The 13,613-nt window shown below is 37.0% G+C and overlaps 1 protein-coding gene across 1 annotated transcript in view; it reads right to left on the minus strand.

Annotated features, from left to right (window-relative positions):
* The window catches only part of IL1RAPL1 (interleukin 1 receptor accessory protein like 1), a 659,198-nt gene that overhangs the window by 610,721 nt on the left and 34,864 nt on the right, over positions 1-13,613 (minus strand). The window lies entirely within an intron of this gene.

Genomic DNA, 13,613 nt, shown 5'->3' on the forward strand with positions numbered 1-13,613 from the left:
CCACAGCTCCCAGGTACTAACAGGAGCCTCACTGCCATTTAAATACCTCAGCTGTTAACAGTTACTGCTCTGAAAACACTGAGACAGGTTTGCTTTCAGTTCCTCTTACTTATTCTTGAGTTGAATAACACACTAAAGAATTTTTTTTAATGTTTCTATGCAGGGAGGATACCTGTTTTACAGAAGTCTATAAGGTATATATTATAAAGATTCTATATACCAAATACTATCAGTACACTTTGTAATAATTAAACTGCAGTTATGGGATGTGTAGAATATATACTAACCATTTATTAAAACCTTGAAAGAAGAGATGTAGAAGATGCACCCAAAGGTTAATGTAATTATTTGGAAATTACACATTAGGTTACGTCACAAATGTTTGTTGCTTTAATAAGGAAGGTTTTCCTTCCCTGAATTTCCTAGAACCTGTGTCTGTACCTTTTTCCTTTATTTTATCTCCTTTTCTTTATATTTTGAGAGAGGAGAATTTTTTTTGTTAAAGGTGCTTTAGAATGATGCTTTATTGTCATGAGATATATTCATTTAATTTGAGGGAAAACTGTTCAGGAAGAATTCAGGATATGTAATATGAATCCCCATCCTGAATGGGAGCATAGTAACTAAGGACACACAAAGAATACATCATTCCTATGGGTAATCCTATATTTCCTCTGGTTATTCTACTCTTTGAGAGAACAGCTGTCATATGATGTTGATGTTCTGAAATGGGAAAATAAAATGCGCTGTGGCTGTGCCAGGAGAGAGGTTTTTATATTGACTAGACCTAAGAAAATATTTTTACAATGATTCCTGTTTTCCCTATCTACTGTAGGATGTCTACTACAGATGGACTTGATATTTGTAATATTCTTCCCTTCTTTAGTCTTCCTTTCTTTGTAGGCTCTCTTTCCCACAGAAGGTTGGACTGGATGAACTTTTGAGGCCTTTCTAACCTGGGCTGATCTACAGTTTGAGGTTCTAAGTCTGAAGGAGAAGTACAATAACCTGAACAAGAAGTTGAACAGACAGTGTCACCACCTGAAGATCAGATGCAGTATTTGACAGAACCTAGTAGAGAAATGTCCTTGGAGGAGATGGTGAAAGGAAGCTCTTAGAAGTCAATCAGCTGACCTTTAGGACCTACCATGAGGTTGCATTTGCATAAGTGTTAGATCTGAATTTAGCAGTATGGAAACAGACTGGTCAAAATACTGGATCAGGAGGTATTTGACCACAGAGAAGACAGGTGGGCCAAAAAGACACAGAATTTCAATGGGGCATAGCAGAAGACGTGTATGGCAGGAAGAAACTGATTTAAAAATACCATTCAAAGAGAATGTTTAAAAGGCCAATGCTCAGTTAATCTGATGATCTGAATTGGCCATCCTATAGATGTAGGGGGCTTACTTGTATCCAAACACCTTTAGTAATTTTTCCTCTCAGGAGATAATGCCAGCACTCTGTGTAGAAACTGGAAGATGAGGAGAGGTAGCAAGATAGCTTATGACTTCTGCTGTTTGGGTGCCTGCCTGCCCACTCCTTTCACAAGCATTTCCCTGTGGCAAGCAGCTCCCTGAAAGCTGGTAAAAGGCTTTGAACTGTTTTACAAAATGCAGTTGGCAGAGGAAAAGTGCTTTCCATCAAGAAAGCTGGAGCACCATGTTTTCCCAGCTGCTCTGAGGCACCATATGTTTGCAGCATGGCTACTAATGCTACTTCTATTTCTTTGGGAGACATTACAGATGTACGTCTCAGTAGTGATAATTGTATGAGGATAAGCAAACTGCTGGTATGTGGCAGTATTTCACTGGGGTTAATGTCAGGGTCAGCCCTGTCAAAGCAGCTGACACAACTGTGCCTTGAGGAATATGGAAATCATGACCACCCATACGACCAGTTTCATTTGACACTGTAAGACCTTGCGAACAAGACTTTCAAATCTGTCTGGCTTGGTCAGCACAGTAATTGAGATTCACCTGACCAGGATGCTAGAAGGATGTCCTTCCAATGGCAATTTAGAAGTTGTCATTGCAATGTTTGTTAACAATAATTAGAATTTAGCACAGTGAAATCACATGGCACATAACCAACCATATTTGCCTCACCCATGTTTCCAAACCTTTACTGGGATGGCTGTTTGTCAAGCAGTCAAACCATGCCTCCTCAGGGTGTGAAGGTACACTTTTCTCTCCCAACTAGCAGTCCAGAAAACAAACAGGAATTCAGAACACCAGATGGGGAATAAGGTGCTGAGCAACTGCAGGTAGGAATCTGTTTCAGAGCTCTCCTGGGGCTGGCAGGGTGACAGTCACCAAAACCAAAAAAAGTGACTAGCCAAGCATGTGGGAGAGTCAGGGTGAATGTCAGTCGCTTAGGGTTTGAAAAGGAAAACGGACAGGAGAATAAACGACGAAAACAACAAGGTGCTGCAAGAAGCGTTGACAAAAATCTCTTTAAGATTTGCCGTAATAAACAGACACGTGAATCTTCTCTCTATTGGCAGGCTTTGAGACATTCCTATACAGAGTAACATCAAGAGACCAGATGTCATATTATGGTTAGATTTGCAGTCAATGGAGGGGCTAAAAATAATTGGACACTGAGAGAGTATGGGGAGAGTTACCTAGAGGAAGGGAAATTGGCCAATGTTTTAAAGTTGAAAGGCTCTGTTTTCCAGAATGATACTGGCAGGGGAGTCCACATCCATTTCTTACTTCTATAGATCCTCAGTAAATTATGGAAATGATTCAAAACTGCTTTAGACTTTTACTCATCTTTCATTGACTTGGCTGCAGTTAAAATAAGGAACTGGGGTTTGGTGTCCAGAGCACTGATGTTCTGTTCTGCTTCCTACAGAAGTTGAACACAGTTCTGTCTTTTAATCTGTCTGTATGTCAGACCAGTAAGCATTCTGGGAGAAGGGCTGGGCTTGCTACAGTCAGAGTAATTCTGGAGGAAGAGAAAATAAAATAGGAAAGAGGAAGGCAACTTTGAGCAGCCAGCACAGCAGCACTTATGCAGGAACAGGTTCACACTGGCTAGCACAGTGGCTAAATGCCGTCTCCTTCATGATGCACATTAAACACCTGATTTTCAAGGGGGGAAGCAGTTTGGAAACTCCTCAGCAGACACAGTAGAGCCTGGTGGTGTCACCTCACCAAGGCAGTCCCTGCAGAATACAGCTGTTGCATGGGCATACACTGCCACTGCAGAGTGACCAGAGTCAAGGTCACGAATAAAGAAAGATAACATGAGCCAATATAGTAATGTTATCATAAAATAATAGTATTTTGTGTAATAGAAGTCAGACTTGAGTGAGGAATGTGGAATTTCATGCTGAACTAAATTTCTAAAAATCAATAAGGTTCTCTGTCCTGATGGGACACCTGCAGTTGGGTTATTTTTCCCCCTTGGACTGAGACTGATGCGAGAGGGGCAGTTTTCTCTTGCTCAGACTTGCTTGTTTATTCTTCTTCTATCTACATTACATGTATACAGGGTACAAGGAGCTACGTGCACTGAGATGGAAAGGTGCAAAATGGCCAACAAAGATCTTCTTCAAGGTCTTTTATATGTCCATTTACCCAATTAACAAATGCCAAGTAAATTATTTTTCTTAGTGACCCAGCAACCCAACACCTGCACACTGCACTGCGGCATCTTCTACCCAATCACCTACTACTACCCAAAAACCTCCAGAAGAATAAGATGAAGAAAAAAGAAGGAAGAAGAGAGAACACCCTAAATCCTCCATCTTGTCTTTTGTTTTCTAAACTAGTTTAAACCTTAGACTTTAACTTTTTCACCCAGTGACTTAAGAAAACACTCTAATTTACACACTCACACTAAGTTTTTCTATTTAACAGTTGTTTTTGTGGTGTTATATGAAATTCAGTGCTTTCTTGGATGTCAGAGCCAGGTATCAGAGATAATACAGACACTCTGTGCCTCTGACTCCAACAGTTCTCATGAAAGGCAAAGTGAATCAGAAATGTTTCTCTCCATTTAATAGGAGGGTTACCTTGGTATGAAGAATTGAATTGAAAACAGAACACAAACAAACCAACCAATCCCCACACCCTCTTTTTCTTTTAAAATGAGTGGCTATGTGGCTGATGGGATAACAGGACCAACATCACTATTTGCTGCCTATAACTGACACAGATATTCAATGGGATGAGGAAAACTTCAAAGAGCTTACTGGTATGGAATAAGGTAGAAGAGAAAAGGAAGTTCCTGGATTGCTCTGGATGAGTTATATTGGTGCCATAGTATCTGATTTAGTCAGAAATCCAGTTGAGAGAGGTAGGTGCTGTGCTTTATGACAAGGATTCATTATCAGAATGTGCCAAACAATCGATAGATTGTAAATATGTCTGGAAGTACCAAATTAGTGTGCATTGGGAAATACTGTACCTGAGTAAGTTTAGTAAATAGACTTCAACTGTCAGATAAAGATTAAGAAAAAAAAAACCCAACAAATCTTTAAACTGTGTATTGAACAACTGAACCTAATCAACACAAGGAAATAAAAAAATTAATGTTGCCCAAGCATAAGGTCTGTCTATGCACACAGTGCATTTCAGATAGCAAAGGGTCAGCCCTCACAAGTAAGAGATCCAGTGACAGAGTTATGAGCTGGGACACAGCAGAATAAAATGTTGAGAAATTGAGCAGTGGACTTTTTGCTCAAAGTAGAGGAGAAGAAACAAATCTGAGGAGACACACAGCCCAGCTTTTCAGCTCTATTAATCATTTATGGTCATCCCATAAGACACACAACTGCTTGGCTACATGCACATGATCATAAAGCTGCTGACTGCAACAGAGTCACACCTTAGTTTCTGTCATTCAGTGTTTGATTGTCTGACTCAATGGCTGTGAAGATTTAAAGCTATTAATATAGAAATGTGCATTTCCCTCAATCAATCTTTTAATGAAATTTTTGCTTGTCCTTTCAGACTGGATAAACTAAATATTTTGAAACTGTTCGTCTTAATTACATATATTAACTAACCAGGAAAAACAAACAAGCAAACAATCAAACATAAATCCATGTATTTACAATGAATTACGATTAAGAGGTATCCATGCCTACCAGAAAGATTTAATTACAGTGCTGAAGCAATTAAACCCTTCATCTTTACTTTTGTTTAAAAAGCTAAAATTCAGTGTGAAAATCATGGGCTTCCACTGCAGCTGCACAAGAACAAAGCACTGAAAAACCAAACACCAATATACCTATTACATATATTAAAAAAAACACAAAGAGAATATACTAAACATATTTAACACAACCATTAATAAATACAACCTCTTACCAGGATGAGAATCTTACTACATTGTCTGTAACATCTTCATATGCAAATTATCTTTAAGTCAGTTTGGGGGAAAGTAGAGAAGGAGTCGGAGCTATTTTAACATTAAAGTATAATTAATTTGAACTTGAATAACATCTTCCAGGCAATAAGGGGTGTGGAATAAGTTCCAGTGAAACACTTAAAGTTCAGCTGTTTCTATGCCAGCATTTTAAATATTCTGAAACAAACAAGTTTTAAGCCCTTGCAAGCAGAAAGTGGTAGGGAAGTATCTTCTCCAAATTAAGTCTTTCAGAAAAATACCAGTTACAAGCTGTTCTTGTAGAAACTGAGACAAAGTTTTTCCAAAGACCTCTGCAAGCAGTACTTGGAGCTCAAAAGAAATGAGATATACCTTGCCTATTTAAGAAGTTCTAATATCCTTAAAAACTACAGTTAATGTTCTTGCAAACACAGTCCCTGGGGACCTATTTCCAAAAACGAGTCTCCTAAGTACAAAAGAAAGAAAGGATGTAAAAAATACCTTTTCCTCCCTAGCTACTCTTTAATTTATGTTCATAGCTTAAGGATTAGGGATATCATTCTTTTTTCCAGCCTGATTTCAGGTTACAATTGCTTTAGGAGTGATTGTGAAGAAGCTTCTCCCTGAGCTTTTCTCATCTCTTAATTTCTCTGCTGAAATAAAAATTGATTGAACATAGAAGAAAGTACACAATAAACCTAAGCAGATGAAGTACGGCTGCATGTATGTTTTAGAATTTTCTTCTCATTGAAACTAAATGTTTTTTGTGATGCTGATTTTGTACTGCAGTTTTTGCAGTACCCTTTAGCAGCACTGTGGTTACAAAGATATATCCAAAACCTGCAGAAGGGAGGTTGTCAAAATACACCTCCAATTTAATGTTTTTAGTAAATTAACTTAAAATATTACACAGGGATTCTCTGGTAATGTGTTTCTTCTGATCTCCACAAGAAGTTCAACATGAGCCAGCAGTCCAGGCCAGACTGCATGGGGCTTAGTGCAACCTGGGACAGCAAAAGTGCCCCTGCCCATGGCAGGGGGCTGGAACCAGATGATCTTTAAAGGTCCCTTCCAACCCAAACTATTATTCTATGAGTTCAGAACATTGCATTTCAACTGTTTTAATTAGCACACTCTGACAAATATATTTTGAGGCAACCATAGCTCATTTTGGTTTCAAAACCAGAGGCTTAATGAGAACAGTTTACATAGCATTCTACAAACACAGAGATACTAATTATGTAGAATTATAAGGTGAATAACTAAATCGAGAGTAAGACCCATAGAAAATATAATTTGCTTTATAAATATAGGAAGGATAGCGTTTAGAGTAACAGTGACATGCTAGTGATAACGATGAGTAATAGTGTGAACCTAGTGAGATCTAGGAAAGTAAATTGTCAGCGAAGAGAGGCAGCAGTGTACCAGCCCAGGGCAGCAGCTCTCAGTGCGTAGGTTCACTGTGCTGACTCTGCTGCTAGAAGCCCGCAGGTACTCTACAGAAATTCGATGAATTCTTACAGCAGGGTGTTTAGGCCACGTATTATTCTTTACATTGCGTCCCTGCTGCCCAGATGTAAAGGAACACGCAGATAAGCCATGTAATATGCAATACGTAACTGGGTAGATCTTGAGATAATATGTAAAAACACAGGAAATATAAAAAATCAGTTAGCAGGTAAATCCCAAGGAAAAGACAAACGACTATAACTTGATTACTTTAAAATTAAGTAAAGATAAGTAATGTTCAAAGCTTTACTCAGAAAAATTGAATTATTTTACATGTGCTGGCATGAACATGCTTTTATTGATGAAGTTTTGGTGCACTTAGGCAAGATGAGTTTCAACTTTACAATCAGGCTTTTTAAAAAGTAATAAAAGATAACAGAAAAAAAAATAAATGTAAAAAAATACAAATGTAGTCGACATTATCTTCCAGAATGAGAAAATTAACTAATTTTTTTTAAAAAAGTATGTTCTTTATGATGAAAAGTTTTGAAAAGCTGGAGAGTGCTCTCTCCTGTCCCTGAGACAAGCCAAAAAGAAATCATAAAATCTCTACTGGGCGAACTCTGTTTTATTCCTTCATGCTGTCACTGTTCTATTGAAGCTTTCTTTTTTTCAGTGTAGGGAGACCATGTACTAATGTAGCTTTGTGCTGCTCGAGTCTGTGTAGCTTTTCCGCTTCTATTTGAAGTATTATCTGATGTCTCTTTTTCCTCTTCTCACTTATGTCATTTTACTACTATTCCCCTCAAAGAGACACTTGTCTCTTGATCACTCCGTTAGGCAAATGTCAGAAAAGTGAAGAAGAGAAGGCCTGTGAAAAGTGACATGCTGGATATTTGCTTATATCCCTGCTACTGAAGAGCATGCTCTCAGAGTTACCAGAATCAATTTTATTATCCAAATTCTCTGCTCCACAGGTTAAGTCAGAGGCTTGGAAATGCACCTGCATTTCTGCATGCATGCTTGCATATAACCAGTTTAGGTTGGAAGATGACACCGACCCACTTTGAGGGTAAAAATCCGGTTAAAAGCAGAAATAATCATTTGACTGGTAAAGTGTTAAAGCAGAAAGCTGCAGAAAGTCTTTCACATGCTAATCTGGAACACAGGCTAAGGGGTAATGTTTGCAGAAATACTTAGAATTAGGTCAAAAAAAGGGCCATTAAGCAAATAGAAGTGTCCTAAGCATTAATTATTTGAAGAACAGATAAATAGGAAAAGGAATGAGCTTATCCTAATAAAAAGCAAAGCACTAATAACTCTGACTTTAAGGATATAGACACACTAATGCTTGCCATGCCCCACCAGTGCTCATCAGCTCTGACCTGCAAATGTCTTAACACTGAACCTCTGTTGATGAGATACTGCCAGGAGAGTCAAGCTGAGTCACATTATGTTCCAGTCTTCTGAGAGTGAGTACACAGGAAGGAAGCAGAGATAAAGTGACCTAAATTAAAAGCTGAATTTGTGTTTTCTGAAGTGAAACCTCTGTGTGCTAATTTCTACATTTAAGTTCAAAACCAACTGACCAAGGATACTCAGACATTATAAGGATTAATTAAAAAGAATACTAAGTGTCCTTTCCTATCAAGTATCACATCTGGAATAGTTTAGCACTTCTTGCACAATATCTTAGTTAATATAAACCAGAATACTTCACTCTTTCATGCAGGTATATTGAAAATTCTGAATTTAGTTTTCTTAAGTTTTAAACAATATTTAGTTCTTGAAATAAGTAGCTGCAGAAAAGGAAATCTTAGCTAGTTCTCATGTAGATTTGTTATCTCCAGACTTGAAGCAAGAACAAAATCTGGATTAGTGCAGTTTAAGCAGTAGTCTGGATTCTGATTTTTAGATTTGGTCTTTTTGTTGTTTTGTTTTTCTGGTTAGAAAAAAAACCAAAACAACTCAAAACTCCACAAATTCTGTGTCTCTTCTGGTCTGGTGCCAGCTATTCAAGAGGGCTTCTTAGTGACTTGGCTGGACTGTTGATCAGCTCCTCAGTGAGCCTGGAAATCTTAGTGATGACACACAGAACTTTGCTGACTCCAAATAAAAGGTTGCTTTCCTTGGTATCTGTTTGACTGATCTGAAGCAAAATACCTCAGACACAGACCAAGATTTCTTTTTTTTTTTCCCCAGCTGGTGGTATGATATGTCAGATGTTTGACACATGCACATCTTCATTTCATAATAATGTCTCTATTTTCTCTAAGTTCAAATATTCACACCCTTGAATTCCTGTTCAGATCCTATTCAAGCAGATGCTCATTTTAGGCATCAGGAGTAATAGCTGAAGTTAATGTTAAGTTTCTGTCAAATCTAACATAACTATTCAACATTCTTGGCACTTGTGGTGCTGTGCAGGTAGATTGTAAAATATTGAGTGTCAAATGAATGCACAGTGAATGTAAGGAAAGCAGACTTGACTATAATCAGCTTCTCTGTATCACTGGGGGCAGTTTTAAGAAGTGTGAAATGTTTCACACACTACTTCACTCCCAAGGAATCTACAAGTTTAAACATTTCAAAGATCTACAGAAGGACTGAGGTAAGCTTTCTTTTTATTGTGATAAACAGAAGAATTTAATAATAAATTAGCTATTCCTCTTGACAAACTCAAAGACCAATGTTTTGAAGGCAATGTATTGAAATCTCCTTTAAGAGCAAACACAGACAATGTTCTGATGCCTGATCTTGGTTAAGTCCTACTTATGAAACTCCTGGATAGAAGAAATATTTTTATTATATATTAAAGAATTGCAGGGTAATGGAAACACCATCATATTTTTAATGCATTGAAAATTGGAATCTAAACACTTTATATGAATGTATTTTAACTTGGGAAGTGTGATACTATCTGCTAGAATTCCAGACTACCACTACTTGTAACCTGCTTAGCCTTATGTAATATCTCATGTTCTTCTGCTTATGTATTTAAAGGTGGAGAATGCCAGAAAAAGCAGAATTTATGAGAACAGAAAGCAAGGTGTCCTGTGGTGCAAAACTTTATATGGATTCTTATTTCTTACTGGACCATTTTTGAATTTGACACTTGTTTAAATGTAAGTAGATCATCTCATGTGTGAATATTCAGTGACTGGACAGTGTCACACACAGCACAGAAGTAAAATCAGTATTTTTTTCCAAATCAGCATAAATGTACTATCTATATTTTTGCCCATCTTTGTTGTATTTCAAAACTCATAACAGATGAGTGATAATCTATCGGAGACTGAGAGACAGGGACATCCAAGTCGAGATTAGAAGCCAATTTTATTGAGTATACAAGGCATTTATATAAAGTTTTACTTGTAAGGTAATATAGGGTTCTATTTTTGATAACAATCTCCCATTGGTTATACATTCTTCATGACATCAGTTACTTGGTAATCATCACAAAGTTTCACAAAATAACTCTTGGTCACCTCTGCATCAGGGAGTAGTTATTGTGTCTGTCTCTCCCATGGTTTCTGTTTGATTAGGCCTGAGATACCAGGCTCCTTTATCAGTTCCACTGCACTCTCTGTTTAATTCCCCATAATAATCAACACACCAACTTGCTCTGTAGTGATTAACAATAAAGATAACTTGACACCAACTTACCCTTTCTTAAGAAGGGGAAATAATTTCAGCTGTGATTGCGTCACCAATCCAGGCCCTAAATCATACCAGGTTCTGTGGGCCAAGGTCAGCACCCCAACCTCTATCCAAAATGTAATTATCCATCAGAGAAAGCTCCACAGCATTGTATGAAGTAGACCTTAGAAACTGGCCGGTTGTACTCTTGACTTTTTCTATTTCCCAGACAGTGTCAAGATGGTATCTAATCACTTTGTACAGAGAAGAGAGAAAGGCACTACAAGTACATTGAATTGAATTCTCACACCATGAAAGCAACTATTTTCCTTCAGTACCTCACAGACCACATAGTGGATATTTTCTGCTAGTAAAACAGCTACTAGGATTAAAAACAGATTAGCCCAGCTGCTATAGTTATTCAATTCAATAATCTTTCACTTCTCTTAAACGTTCATATGAAGGGAAGAAAATAGGTCTTAAAATGGAAACTTAGTTAAGTAAGACTAATTGTATAAGAGAAGGAATAAATCTCACTTTGAAGCACATTGTCTCTGGAAAATTAGCCTGAACAAAAGTGTGCATTTGTCCTTGAAATAAAACTATAAGACTGCAAATCATAGTAATGAGAAGACATCTTGCAAATATGAATTTTAAAGAAAAATGCTCTTCAATAGAGAAATTATGTCAATGCCTAGAGGAGTAAAAGAGAAGTGTCTGTATAATAAACCTCATTCTCTCTTCAGCATTATTAGTATTGGAGTTGTAATTCAGTTAAGCTACAAGAACACCAAAAGGGAATGAAATGGCAAATCTGCAAAAGATTTGTCATGGATGAATCAGCCCAACAGTCACATTTAGTCTTTGAATGCTGCCAACTACCAGAAGAGCTAGACTGGGAGATACACAAGAGCCATGCTGGAAACTTGATAATGGTTTGTACTGACATTTCATGTACCTTGGGACCTCCTGGGCTCCTCCTGGAGACTGGCTCACATCTTATCCCAGCAGGCATTGGTGCAGGAAAGCTGTATGTTTCTTGCTTCTTATAGCACCAGTAAATACACAAAAAGTGAAAAATAATTGAGATGAAAAGACAAGAGAAAACAAAACTTAATGGGCAATATTTCAATGTTGTATGTGTGTAAATGTGCATTCATTTTTGAGGATGCATATATCAGCACTAAAGCTTTGTGTCTTTGATTTGACCAGTCCCAAGTATCTTCTGTTTATATTCATACTATCTTTTACATCTCATCTAGTTAAACAAGAATACAACTGTCTACCAAGGGTTCAGGTCTGTGAAAAAGGTCTGAATTTTTGTTAGTTTTGAGAATTGTCTGTGAGCTCTCAAAATGTCAGATCACTTTGATTACTTTGAAGCAAACACACTGTTTTCCTAAGAAAATGTGAATTTTTTTCCTAAGAAAGGCTGAATCTAGGTTGTACAAGTCCTATCCAGACATAAAAATACTGAGCTTTTGTAACCCACTCCTTGTTCAGTGAGCCCAAAAAACAACCAACACGTGGTATCACAACTATAGTGTTACAAGGACCTGTATTTTCTAAATTCATTGCAGTAACTGTTGAGAGATAATGCCATTGTTTCAAAGCTAACAACAATTCTCCAGATTTTGGAAAAAGAATGGTAACCAACTGACAACAGGGGAAATGGAAGTCAATAGAATATAATTTTCTGATATAATAATTGGTTAGGACAACCACAGTTTTTCTGAAGCCTCACATCCAATCCAGAATAATCACTTGAGACACTTCTTTATTGTAAGGCTGTTTTAAAAGGCACCAGCTTTCAAAAGCAACTTAAGAGATTTTGGTGCTGAAAATATTCAAAGGAAAGAGTGCCACCTACTGAATCTTTCTGTCCCTATTCCCCTAAGCCCCAGGAAACTTACCCATCCTTTAAGCACTGGAAAGTACAGTCTTTTCTTTGCTAAACTCATTAATCCAGTAAGAGAATATCAACAGAAAAAGAGAAAATATTTTTTTATCCTAAATAAACTTCTACATAACTCAAATTTAAATTTTGGACATGTGACCTTGGTTTTCAATCAGTTTCTTTTTCATGACTTTTTTTTAAAAAAAACACTACTTCATAATGCAGATACATTATGCATTAAATATATGTACTCTTAGTTATTTAAAGCTAAAAAAGCCTTTCAAAACCATAGCACTTCAAACTTCAAAGACCACCTTACAAAAAATCCTATTTAGTATCTGCACTGTTTTTCCAGGTTTCCAAAATTAGGCCAGGGACCTTTTTTTTTAATAGTGGCTCAGCATATTCTTCACTTTACATTCTCAAAAAAACCCACGTTGTTCCAATAGAAATTATTATATTTATGGCTTCTTATCAGTAAAGACAACAGCAAGATCATCAGAAGCAAAAACCACTAGATTGGCATTTGCCACTACATAAATAGTGCTTATCAAAAGCAATTGAAAGTAAAAAATGCATTATATGCTTGTAAAGTGTTAGATAATGCTCCCAACCTAGAGATTACTGATCATTTCTCAGGACTATACAGTCAGTTATAAAAAATTATCCAGAGCTGTTACTGGGTTGATTGAATACACCTTGACCTGCAGAACTGGGGGAGTTTTTCATCTCAGTCTGCTAGCCCCCAGGCGGGTGTGCTGAAATTTTCAGTCCTCCATTAATTATAATTATTTATTTATTATCTAACATAAACCAAATAGCTACAAAATCACTTGGTACTGGTTCACATTTAATTATATTAAAACATTTTCACAGAAAAGGCGTGATTAATCTCAACGAATTTGTAATGCAGGATCTGTTTCCACCCCCTGTGTTATATCTCCAATGTCCATATTTAAAGGAAGAAGAAAATGCTTCCTTACTGTCTAATCTGAAGCGAAACATTATGAAGCTTTTCTTAGCATGTTTTGTTTCCACTAGTGCTTAAACAACTTGGATAAAATTAAATAATTTAAAGAACTGTTTTCAGTCAAAACAAATTAAACAGCTTTTTTGTTACTCAGCTTTTCTCTAATTTGCAGTCTAGAAATTAATGAGAAGACCACAGAGTAGGCTTCATAGCTGAGGAATAACTATGACTAGCTCTACCTTTTCATTTCACCTTGTACTTGTATTTTTTATGATTGCACAGATCCTTTACTTAAGTATAGGCTGCATGAAGCAA

Source organism: Pseudopodoces humilis, chromosome 2 (assembly GCF_049639895.1).
Source record: "Pseudopodoces humilis isolate 2021_Gansu_Grassland_sample_001 chromosome 2, ASM4963989v1, whole genome shotgun sequence".
NCBI lineage: Eukaryota > Metazoa > Chordata > Aves > Passeriformes > Paridae > Pseudopodoces > Pseudopodoces humilis.